The 10,301-nt window shown below is 45.2% G+C and overlaps 1 long non-coding RNA gene across 1 annotated transcript; it reads left to right on the plus strand.

Moving 5' to 3' along the window:
- Positions 1 to 4,394: 4,394 nt before the first annotated feature.
- Positions 4,395 to 9,345, plus strand: LOC140694114 (uncharacterized). Its single transcript, XR_012069867.1, has 3 exons — positions 4,395 to 4,552; positions 8,926 to 8,996; positions 9,205 to 9,345. It is a non-coding gene; the product is annotated as an uncharacterized lncRNA (long non-coding RNA).
- Positions 9,346 to 10,301: the final 956 nt, after the last annotated feature.

Genomic DNA, 10,301 nt, shown 5'->3' on the forward strand with positions numbered 1-10,301 from the left:
GCAAACACGTCAGGCCATGCATCTCTCCTTTCGCTTCAAACAGAGTCAAATAAGCTGATTCACTTAAGAGAGTGCTTCCAATCACCTATGATTTCCTGCTTCCCTCTCCCATCTTTAGGGTTTTGATGTCCTCCTTAAGTTCTTCTTCTTTCTTCTCTGCCACACATGCTCTTCTTGCATTTCCAATAATGGTTTCTTCTTTCCATTCCATCTTGCTGCTTTTCTATTCAGGGGAGTTTTCTCAACCTTTCTTTTAGAAAAACTTTTGAACTGCTGAATTCTTTTAAGATTTGCCGGTCTGTAGAATTCTCTAGCTCTGCCGTTATTAGAAACGGTGGTCATGGGTCATAGGCTACCCTAGGTGGCAGCATTTGGCCATTCAGGATATGGTCTGTGTCCTGGCACTCCTCCCTGTCCTGCAATATTGCTGCCGAGATATCAGCTGAAACCCCTCTGGAGGTTTCCTTGTGACTATGTTGTTTCCTCCAGGTGCATTTTAAATCACTCGGATATTCGTGAACTTTGTTGATTTGAATCATACAGCTGCTGGTAGGTCTATTGGGATTCCACCTCCTTCGGATGCTGTGTAATTCCTGAATTCGCATAGATGATTCTTTCTTGGCTTTCAGCAAGTTTCAGTCTGATTTTTCTACAGATAAATTTTCAGACATTTTTTGTTTCTTTATCTCTTGCTTTTCCATCTGGGACTCATGATTTCTATTCTTTCATGCCCTGTCTTAACCCAGGGTTCAACTGCAATGTTTTCATTTGTTTGCACTTGCTTTCCTATGTCTGCTTCTGACCGAGGTTTTTCTCTTCCCCTGTCTTCACAGTCATTCACGCGTCCCTCTGCATTATCTAGTCTGCTTAGGACTGAACTTTAGCCTTGATATAATCACATCCATTGAGTTTCCTGATATTTTTTGGCTCGTCTTTAGACATTCTCTTAAAGTTTTCTGGTATTCTGCCTTTTGTGATTCTGAGACACTGGTGTGCTTCAGTGTTTTCCTGACCTTCATTTTCAACACTTGTTCTGGATAGCGTTTTGCAGACTAGTTGTTTGAAAGCTTATCTTTTGCGCCTTCAATATCTTTGGAACTGAAAATGGTACTTCCTGTTTCTTTTACTGTTCTTCTTCATCTCTACTGGTCAGGTAATATCAGGTATCTAATGTAGACTTCTAGGGCTTTGTTAATTGAAAATTTTAGACTCTTGTCTCTACGCAATTCCTTGGGATTTCTGTGAGGACAATTTCTCCTAGGCATTGATGCCATAACCTGTACCTGTGTGTGTTGTTTAGTATATCTCCAATTGCTGGTGTTGCATTAGTTGTGATGAACAACCCATACTACTTCGATTAGCATAACTTCATTTTGATTATACTTATCTCACACTTCTGAAAGTGCACAGGACACTTCCTCTTGTGGAAATGAAGCTTCTAAAAGTTCTCAGCTCTGCATTCTTCTCTATGTCATTTTGGAGTGTTTCCAAAACAGCAAACTGAGAGTGCTCTGCTGCTTTTTATTGCCACGGGAATGTCCCAATGAAATCAGTTCTTTCCAGAGCTTCTCTGTCTACAGAAACACCAGTGGAAGCATATCTATGGATGTCACATATCAGGGCCTGCTGGAATGATCCCGCAGACCTTCCTTGTTGTCCTAGGTGCCGTACCGTGCCGGTGCCATCCAAAATGTAGCATCCGCTTTTGGGAGATAGTGCTGAAGGGAATGCTTCCTCTTCTCACGCTGTGGACTTGGACCACTCTTCCTTGTCCTCTCATCCTTGTGGCACGGGTGCACGAAGGCAACCACAGAGTTGTTGCGCATCCTGTGACTCAAACCAAACCATAATCCCAGCCCAGGTTATGAATGTAGCATATCCTAAGGCTTTTCATTCTGATTTCAAATTCAAGGCCCCCTGGATCCCTCAGACCAGATGCACGATATCTCTGATTCAGCCCCACACGTGCTCTATTGGCAAACTTCCCAATTGGTCCCTGGTCCTGCAGATGTACTGGGTGTGGCCATGGGACATATCGGTAATGGCAACAGCGCGACCAGTGTGGTTGATTTATTATTGGTACACAGTTCGGTTTGCTCTCTTGATTCGACCCACCACATCCCACAACGCACTCCAGATCCATGAGACACAGCGTGTGCCATCATCCGTAGCTCTATGCCTCACTGACCATTGCTTCTGCTACCTCAAATTTGGCAGCTGGGATCTTGGTCTCAGAATTAACTGTGGGGATATTTTGCGCTGGTTTCTTTGAGTTCTCTCAGCCAAGCATCTGCTGTGCACTCTTGTAAATCTCAGCACATCACCTTCAAACCCATGTCTCCTGTCCGCTTGAGAGTGTGCGTCCAAGTTAAACAGAGTTTCACCCTTGTTGCTCCATCACCAGGGGTCCGAACCTGCACTGGTTTCCATTCCCTGCTTTGCATTCTCCTGCTTCCAGGTGTCCTGAGGCCTCATCCTGTCTTTGGGAGTAACAGACCTCTCTTCGGCCAGTGTCCTATGCTAAGGGCTGGGTGAGTGGATGTTTCCATTGCTCTGTACATGGGAGCGAGTGAGTGCAGGTTGCACTTCTTCTCTGCCAACTGGGCATCGATGAATCAACACTATCCAGATACATTTCACAGAAATGTGATATTTGCTTAGCTCTTTGTTTCTATACAGCCGTGGTGGGAGGGATTGTCCGAAGACAACTATTTTGACATTGTGTTGATATCCCATTTGCAGTCTTTAAGAAGTTTAACAGAACTCATTTACATGTTTTGGGAGTTATACGAAAATGGAGTTATTTTTTGAAACACACTAAATCGACCTAGAAGCCAGACTTGTCAATTTTGGTAACATTGTGTCAGCTCTACGGAAAAGCTAGACAGATAGAATGCAAACTAGCAGTCCAAACTGTTCAAGGGGTCATGTCAGCTCTTTAAGGTTGAAGCCTCCGAAACCAACAGGAACCATGAAATAACTTTTGGAAACATGGAATAACCCCCAACCTTGGATACACTTGTGCATGTGGTGCCCTGTATCCCAATGACACCTACTGGCCAATGTTGGCATTTCAAGGGGTAACATCCCTCTCTAGGAAAATACAAGAGGAAACAACCCAAATATATACATTTAGGTTTGAATCCAAAAGCACCTAGAGGCATTCTAGCTAGGAGAATCCTGCTGCAGTTATGCTAGTCTATTGAGAACCAGGTGTTTTTCTATCAGTGTTGAGAACGCTTAATCATCCGATCCTGTAGTTTAAAGCCATTTAACGCAACCAAGTCTGCACCCCCATGATATAGTGCCCCCGGGGGCTTGACTCAAGTGAAAGACGATCCACATAAGCTGTGTCTTTAATGTCATTGGCGACTTTTACAGTTCAGTTCACTTTCTGACTGGCACTATTTACCTTCACTGTCTTGAAAAACTGAAGCCTAATACAGATTCATGTTCAGTCAAAGATTCCCCTCACTTACCACACTCCCTTCACCCCAGGGAAGACATAAACACAACATTTGCTGAATCTAGCGGAAGGACATCGTTTCTAGGTGTGAGCTAAGTATTCAATTTTATCTATTTCAGCCGAGACTATTTGACCTTTAAGGTGTTCACTGTTGTTCACAGAGAGTGAAGCTGGAGGAACTCTGATTCTAGGAGGGGCTTGCTCTTCTCGTAATGGCTTCATTGCAGCTCAGGTACTGATCCTTCAAAATGGATGCCTGAGTGGAGGGGAGGCAAGGGCAAGTGCTCACTAGCTAGGCCCAAACCTGGGAAAAGGCTTACCTGGGCTTGTTGAATTTTGGTCTGAATGGCTTGGGAATGCCCCTTGGGACGTGTGGATTCTCACGACCTCTTCCAAGAACAGGAGCGTTTTGATCATCTCTGCCATTTCTTCTCCTTCAGACGTCAGGGACCTTGGACCCGTTATTGGAGAAGAGAATTGAGGAACTTCCTCAAGTCCACGTTGGCACTCCGTATGTTTCTGCCTCTATCAGTGAGTTTCAATATGTCTCATGAATGTCTTTTGAGCCTGGTATCCTCTACAGCTGTCTCCACGCCAGTATTCTCCATTGTAGCAGAACATCTCTCATCCATGTGTTCGCATCTCTCCTCAATCCGTGCAGCCAGCTTATCGGCCAGCTTCTCTTCGTGTCTCCCCTAAAGTCGACTTCACCAGGACTGGGCAAGTCTGAAAGTACCTCGGAGCCTGACCAGTAAGCTGATGACAGGCAGATCTTCCACTGTCTGCCCTTTCAGGTTCTGGAAACTGACCTGTGACCTCAGGTCTTTGGGCAGCAGCAGTATCTCGAACTTACACAGCTTCCCGGACCAAACACCTAAGCCAAGCTCCACAGAGGGCGGCAGCCCCGCCATCACACTGATCCACCCACAGAACTCTGCCCGGTTACCTAGGATCCAACAGCCACAACAAGCCTCGCGGTAAACACCAACATTCCACCTGGAATCCAACCGCTAACTGCCATCCCCAATGGCTGCTGCATCTTGTCAGTGTTGGGGGAGGGGCTGCATCCGACGAGAGGTTCCTAAGGTAAATGTGATTCTACCCACTAGCGTCCCATGGGCCTTTCTTCTTCCCTCTTTCCTTTTGTTCAGAGCTCTATGCACCGTACCAATGGAGGGAAGTGTGTCCCTTTTCAGTTGATGGTTTCACACGTCTTTAAACTTTCTAACAGTTCACAGTACACAGGGACCCACTAAAGGAGACTTATGTTCCTATAATATCCGTACACCCGGAATACATATGCGTCGCCTGATTTCTGCTGAAACACCCACACTCTCAGGACATGGATCCATTGGATTCGTGGGGGCTGAAATTCCAAGAAATGAAACCAACCCCAATGTGCACTTTGCTGTCGGTCTCTTTTGCACTTAGTACACTTTGGCAGAGCTACTTGCCTTTGTTATAGGCTTCTTACATTTCTTCTCTACGTAGCCTAGAATATGGCATTCCTTCATCCTGTTGGAAGACATACAAGTCTACATCACGGACTAGGAAACCATTTGATTCCAAATCGGCATTAGTGTTAGGTCACGATATGCTCTTATGAATCAAAATTTACGAATATGAATGCACGCTTCTGATTTCCGAATACAAGTGTGCTGAGTACATGCAAGCCACGATACTGGGTCGATGCGTTCTGAATGACCCTTGACCTCACCTTGAGTATTTTCTTTTGAATACTCATGGTTCCCTTTGTATATGTCAGCCAACCATACCATTTTGGTGCTTGTTTGTTGGTTTGATTCTTTGTTGGTCTTCTTCTCGCTTGTTTTGCAAACACGTCAGGCCATGCATCTCTCCTTTCGCTTCAAACAGAGTCAAATAAGCTGATTCACTTAAGAGAGTGCTTCCAATCACCTATGATTTCCTGCTTCCCTCTCCCATCTTTAGGGTTTTGATGTCCTCCTTAAGTTCTTCTTCTTTCTTCTCTGCCACACATGCTCTGCTTGCATTTCCAATAATGGTTTCTTCTTTCCATTCCATCTTGCTGCTTTTCTATTCAGGGGAGTTTTCTCAACCTTTCTTTTAGAAAAACTTTTGAACTGCTGAATTCTTTTAAGATTTGCCGGTCTGTAGAATTCTCTAGCTCTGCCGTTATTTGAAATGGTGTTCATGTGGCATAGGCTACCCTAGGTGGCAGCATTTGGCCATTCAGGATATGGTCTGTGTCCTGGCACTCCTCCCTGTCCTGCAATATTGCTGCCGAGATATCAGCTGAAACCCCTCTGGAGGTTTCCTTGTGACTATGTTGTTTCCTCCAGGTGCATTTTAAATCACTCGGATATTCGTGAACTTTGTTGATTTGAATCATACAGCTGCTGGTAGGTCTATTGGGATTCCACCTCCTTCGGATGCTGTGTAATTCCTGAATTCGCATAGATGATTCTTTCTTGGCTTTCAGCAAGTTTCAGTCTGATTTTTCTACAGATAAATTTTCAGACATTTTTTGTTTCTTTATCTCTTGCTTTTCCATCTGGGACTCATGATTTCTATTCTTTCATGCCCTGTCTTAACCCAGGGTTCAACTGCAATGTTTTCATTTGTTTGCACTTGCTTTCCTATGTCTGCTTCTGACCGAGGTTTTTCTCTTCCCCTGTCTTCACAGTCATTCACGCGTCCCTCTGCATTATCTAGTCTGCTAAGGACTGAATTTTAGCCCTGATATTATCACAACCATTGAGTTTCCTGATATTTTTGGCTCGTGTTGAGACTTTCTCTTCCCCTTTTCTGGTATTCTGCCTTTTGTGATTCTGAGACACTGGTGTTCTTCAGTGTTTTCCTGACCTTCATTTTCAACACTTGTTCTGGATAGCGTTTTGCAGACTAGTTGTTTGAAAGCTTATCTTTTGCGCCTTCAATATCTTTGGAACTGAAAATGGTACTTCCTGTTTCTTTTACTGTTCTTCTTCATCTCTACTGGTCAGGTAATATCAGGTATCTAATGTAGACTTCTAGGGCTTTGTTAATTGAAAATTTTAGACTCTTGTCTCTACGCAATTCCTTGGGATTTCTGTGAGGACAATTTCTCCTAGGCATTGATGCCATAACCTGTACCTGTGTGTGTTGTTTGGTATATCTCCAAATTGCTGGTGTTGCATTAGTTGTGATGAACAACCCATACTACTTCGATTAGCATAACTTCATTTTGATTATACTTATCTCACACTTCTGAAAGTGCACAGGACACTTCCTCTTGTGGAAATGAAGCTTCTAAAAGTTCTCAGCTCTGCATTCTTCTCTATGTCAATTTGGAGTGTTTCCAAAACAGCAAACTGAGAATGCTCTGCTGCTTTTTATTGCCACGGGAATGTCCCAATGAAATCAGTTCTTTCCAGAGCTTCTCTGTCTACAGAAACACCAGTGGAAGCATATCTATGGATGTCACATATCAGGGCCTGCTGGAATGATCCCGCAGACCTTCCTTGTTGTCCTAGGTGCCGTACCGTGCCGGTGCCATCCAAAATGTAGCATCCGCTTTTGGGAGATAGTGCTGAAGGGAATGCTTCCTCTTCTCACGCTGTGGACTTGGACCACTCTTCCTTGTCCTCTCATCCTTGTGGCACGGGTGCACGAAGGCAACCACAGAGTTGTTGCGCATCCTGTGACTCAAACCAAACCATAATCCCAGCCCAGGTTATGAATGTAGCATATCCTAAGGCTTTTCATTCTGATTTCAAATTCAAGGCCCCCTGGATCCCTCAGACCAGATGCACGATATCTCTGATTCAGCCCCACACGTGCTCTATTGGCAAAATTCCCAATTGGTCCCTGGTCCTGCAGATGTACTGGGTGTGGCCATGGGACATATCGGTAATCGCAACCGCGCGACCAGTGTGGTTGTTTTATTATTGGTACACAGTTCGGTTTGCTCTCTTGATTCGACCCACCATATCCCACAACGCACTCCAGATCCATGAGACTCAGCGTGTGCCATCATCCGTAGCTCTATGCCTCACTGACCATTGCCTCTGCTACCTCAAATTTGGCAGCTGGGATCTTGGTCTCAGAATTAACTGTGGGGATATTTTGCGCTGGTTTCTTTGAGTTCTCTCAGCCAAGCATCTGCTGTGCACTCTTGTAAATCTCAGCACATCACCTTCAAACCCATGTCTCCTGTCCGCTTGAGAGTGTGCGTCCAAGTTAAACAGAGTTTCACCCTCGTTGCTCCATCACCAGGGGTCCGAACCTGCACTGGTTTCCATTCCCTGCTTTGCATTCTCCTGCTTCCAGGTGTCCTGAGGCCTCATCCTGTCTTTGGGAGTAACAGACCTCTCTTCGGCCAGTGTCCTATGCTAAGGGCTGGGTGAGTGGATGTTTCCATTGCTCTGTACATGGGAGCGAGTGAGTGCAGGTTGCACTTCTTCTCTGCCAACTGGGCACCGATGAATCAACACTATCCAGATACATTTCACAGAAATGTGATATTTGCTTAGCTCTTTGTTTCTATACAGCCGTGGTGGGAGGGATTGTCCGAAGACAACTATTTTGACATTGTGTTGATATCCCATTTGCAGACTTTAAGAAGTTTAACAGAACTCATTTATATGTTTTGGGAGTTATACGAAAATGGAGTTATTTTTTGAAACACACTAAATCGACCTAGAAGCCAGACTTGTCAATTTTGGTAACATTGTGTCAGCTCTACGGAAAAGCTAGACAGATAGAATGCAAACTAGCAGTCCAAACTGTTCAAGGGGTCATGTCAGCTCTTTAAGGTTGAAGCCTCCGAAACCAACAGGAACCATGAAATAACTTTTGGAATCATGGAATAACCCCCAACCTTGGATACACTTGTGCATGTGGTGCCCTGTATCCCAATGACACCTACTGGCCAATGTTGGCATTTCAAGGGGTAACATCCCTCTCTAGGAAAATACAAGAGGAACCAAACCAAATATATACATTTAGGTTTGAATCCAAAAGCACCTAGAGGCATTCTAGCTAGGAGAATCCTGCTGCAGTTATGCTAGTCTATTGAGAACCAGGTGTTTTTCTATCAGTGTTGAGAACGCTTAATCATCCGATCCTGTAGTTTAAAGCCATTTAACGCAACCAAGTCTGCACCCCCATGATATAGTGCCCCCGGGGGCTTGACTCAAGTGAAAGACGATCCACATAAGCTGTGTCTTTAATGTCATTGGCGACTTTTACAGTTCAGTTCACTTTCTGACTGGCACTATTTACCTTCACTGTCTTGAAAAACTGAAGCCTAATACAGATTCATGTTCAGTCAAAGATTCCCCTCACTTACCACACTCCCTTCACCCCAGGGAAGACATAAACACAACATTTGCTGAATCTAGCGGAAGGACATCGTTTCTAGGTGTGAGCTAAGTATTCAATTTTATCTATTTCAGCCGAGACTATTTGACCTTTAAGGTGTTCACTGTTGTTCACAGAGAGTGAAGCTGGAGGAACTCTGATTCTAGGAGGGGCTTGCTCTTCTCGTAATGGCTTCATTGCAGCTCAGGTACTGATCCTTCAAAATGGATGCCTGAGTGGAGGGGAGGCAAGGGCAAGTGCTCACTAGCTAGGCCCAAACCTGGGAAAAGGCTTACCTGGGCTTGTTGAATTTTGGTCTGAATGGCTTGGGAATGCCCCTTGGGACGTGTGGATTCTCACGACCTCTTCCAAGAACAGGAGCGTTTTGATCATCTCTGCCATTTCTTCTCCTTCAGACGTCAGGGACCTTGGACCCGTTATTGGAGAAGAGAATTGAGGAACTTCCTCAAGTCCACGTTGGCACTCCGTATGTTTCTGCCTCTATCAGTGAGTTTCAATATGTCTCATGAATGTCTTTTGAGCCTGGTATCCTCTACAGCTGTCTCCACGCCAGTATTCTCCATTGTAGCAGAACATCTCTCATCCATGTGTTCGCATCTCTCCTCAATCCGTGCAGCCAGCTTATCGGCCAGCTTCTCTTCGTGTCTCCCCTAAAGTCGACTTCACCAGGACTGGGCAAGTCTGAAAGTACCTCGGAGCCTGACCAGTAAGCTGATGACAGGCAGATCTTCCACTGTCTGCCCTTTCAGGTTCTGGAAACTGACCTGTGACCTCAGGTCTTTGGGCAGCAGCAGTATCTCGAACTTACACAGCTTCCCGGACCAAACACCTAAGCCAAGCTCCACAGAGGGCGGCAGCCCCGCCATCACACTGATCCACCCACAGAACTCTGCCCGGTTACCTAGGATCCAACAGCCACAACAAGCCTCGCGGTAAACACCAACATTCCACCTGGAATCCAACCGCTAACTGCCATCCCCAATGGCTGCTGCATCTTGTCAGTGTTGGGGGAGGGGCTGCATCCGACGAGAGGTTCCTAAGGTAAATGTGATTCTACCCACTAGCGTCCCATGGGCCTTTCTTCTTCCCTCTTTCCTTTTGTTCAGAGCTCTATGCACCGTACCAATGGAGGGAAGTGTGTCCCTTTTCAGTTGATGGTTTCACACGTCTTTAAACTTTCTAACAGTTCACAGTACACAGGGACCCACTAAAGGAGACTTATGTTCCTATAATATCCGTACACCCGGAATACATATGCGTCGCCTGATTTCTGCTGAAACACCCACACTCTCAGGACATGGATCCATTGGATTCATGGGGGCTGAAATTCCAAGAAATGAAACCAACCCCAATGTGCACTTTGCTGTCGGTCTCTTTTGCACTTAGTACACTTTGGCAGAGCTACTTGCCTTTGTTATAGGCTTCTTACATTTCTTCTCTACGTAGCCTAGAATATGGCATTCCTTCATCCTGTTGGAAGACATACAAGTCT

Source organism: Vicugna pacos, unplaced genomic scaffold, assembly GCF_048564905.1.
Source record: "Vicugna pacos unplaced genomic scaffold, VicPac4 scaffold_20, whole genome shotgun sequence".
Lineage (NCBI taxonomy): Eukaryota > Metazoa > Chordata > Mammalia > Artiodactyla > Camelidae > Vicugna > Vicugna pacos.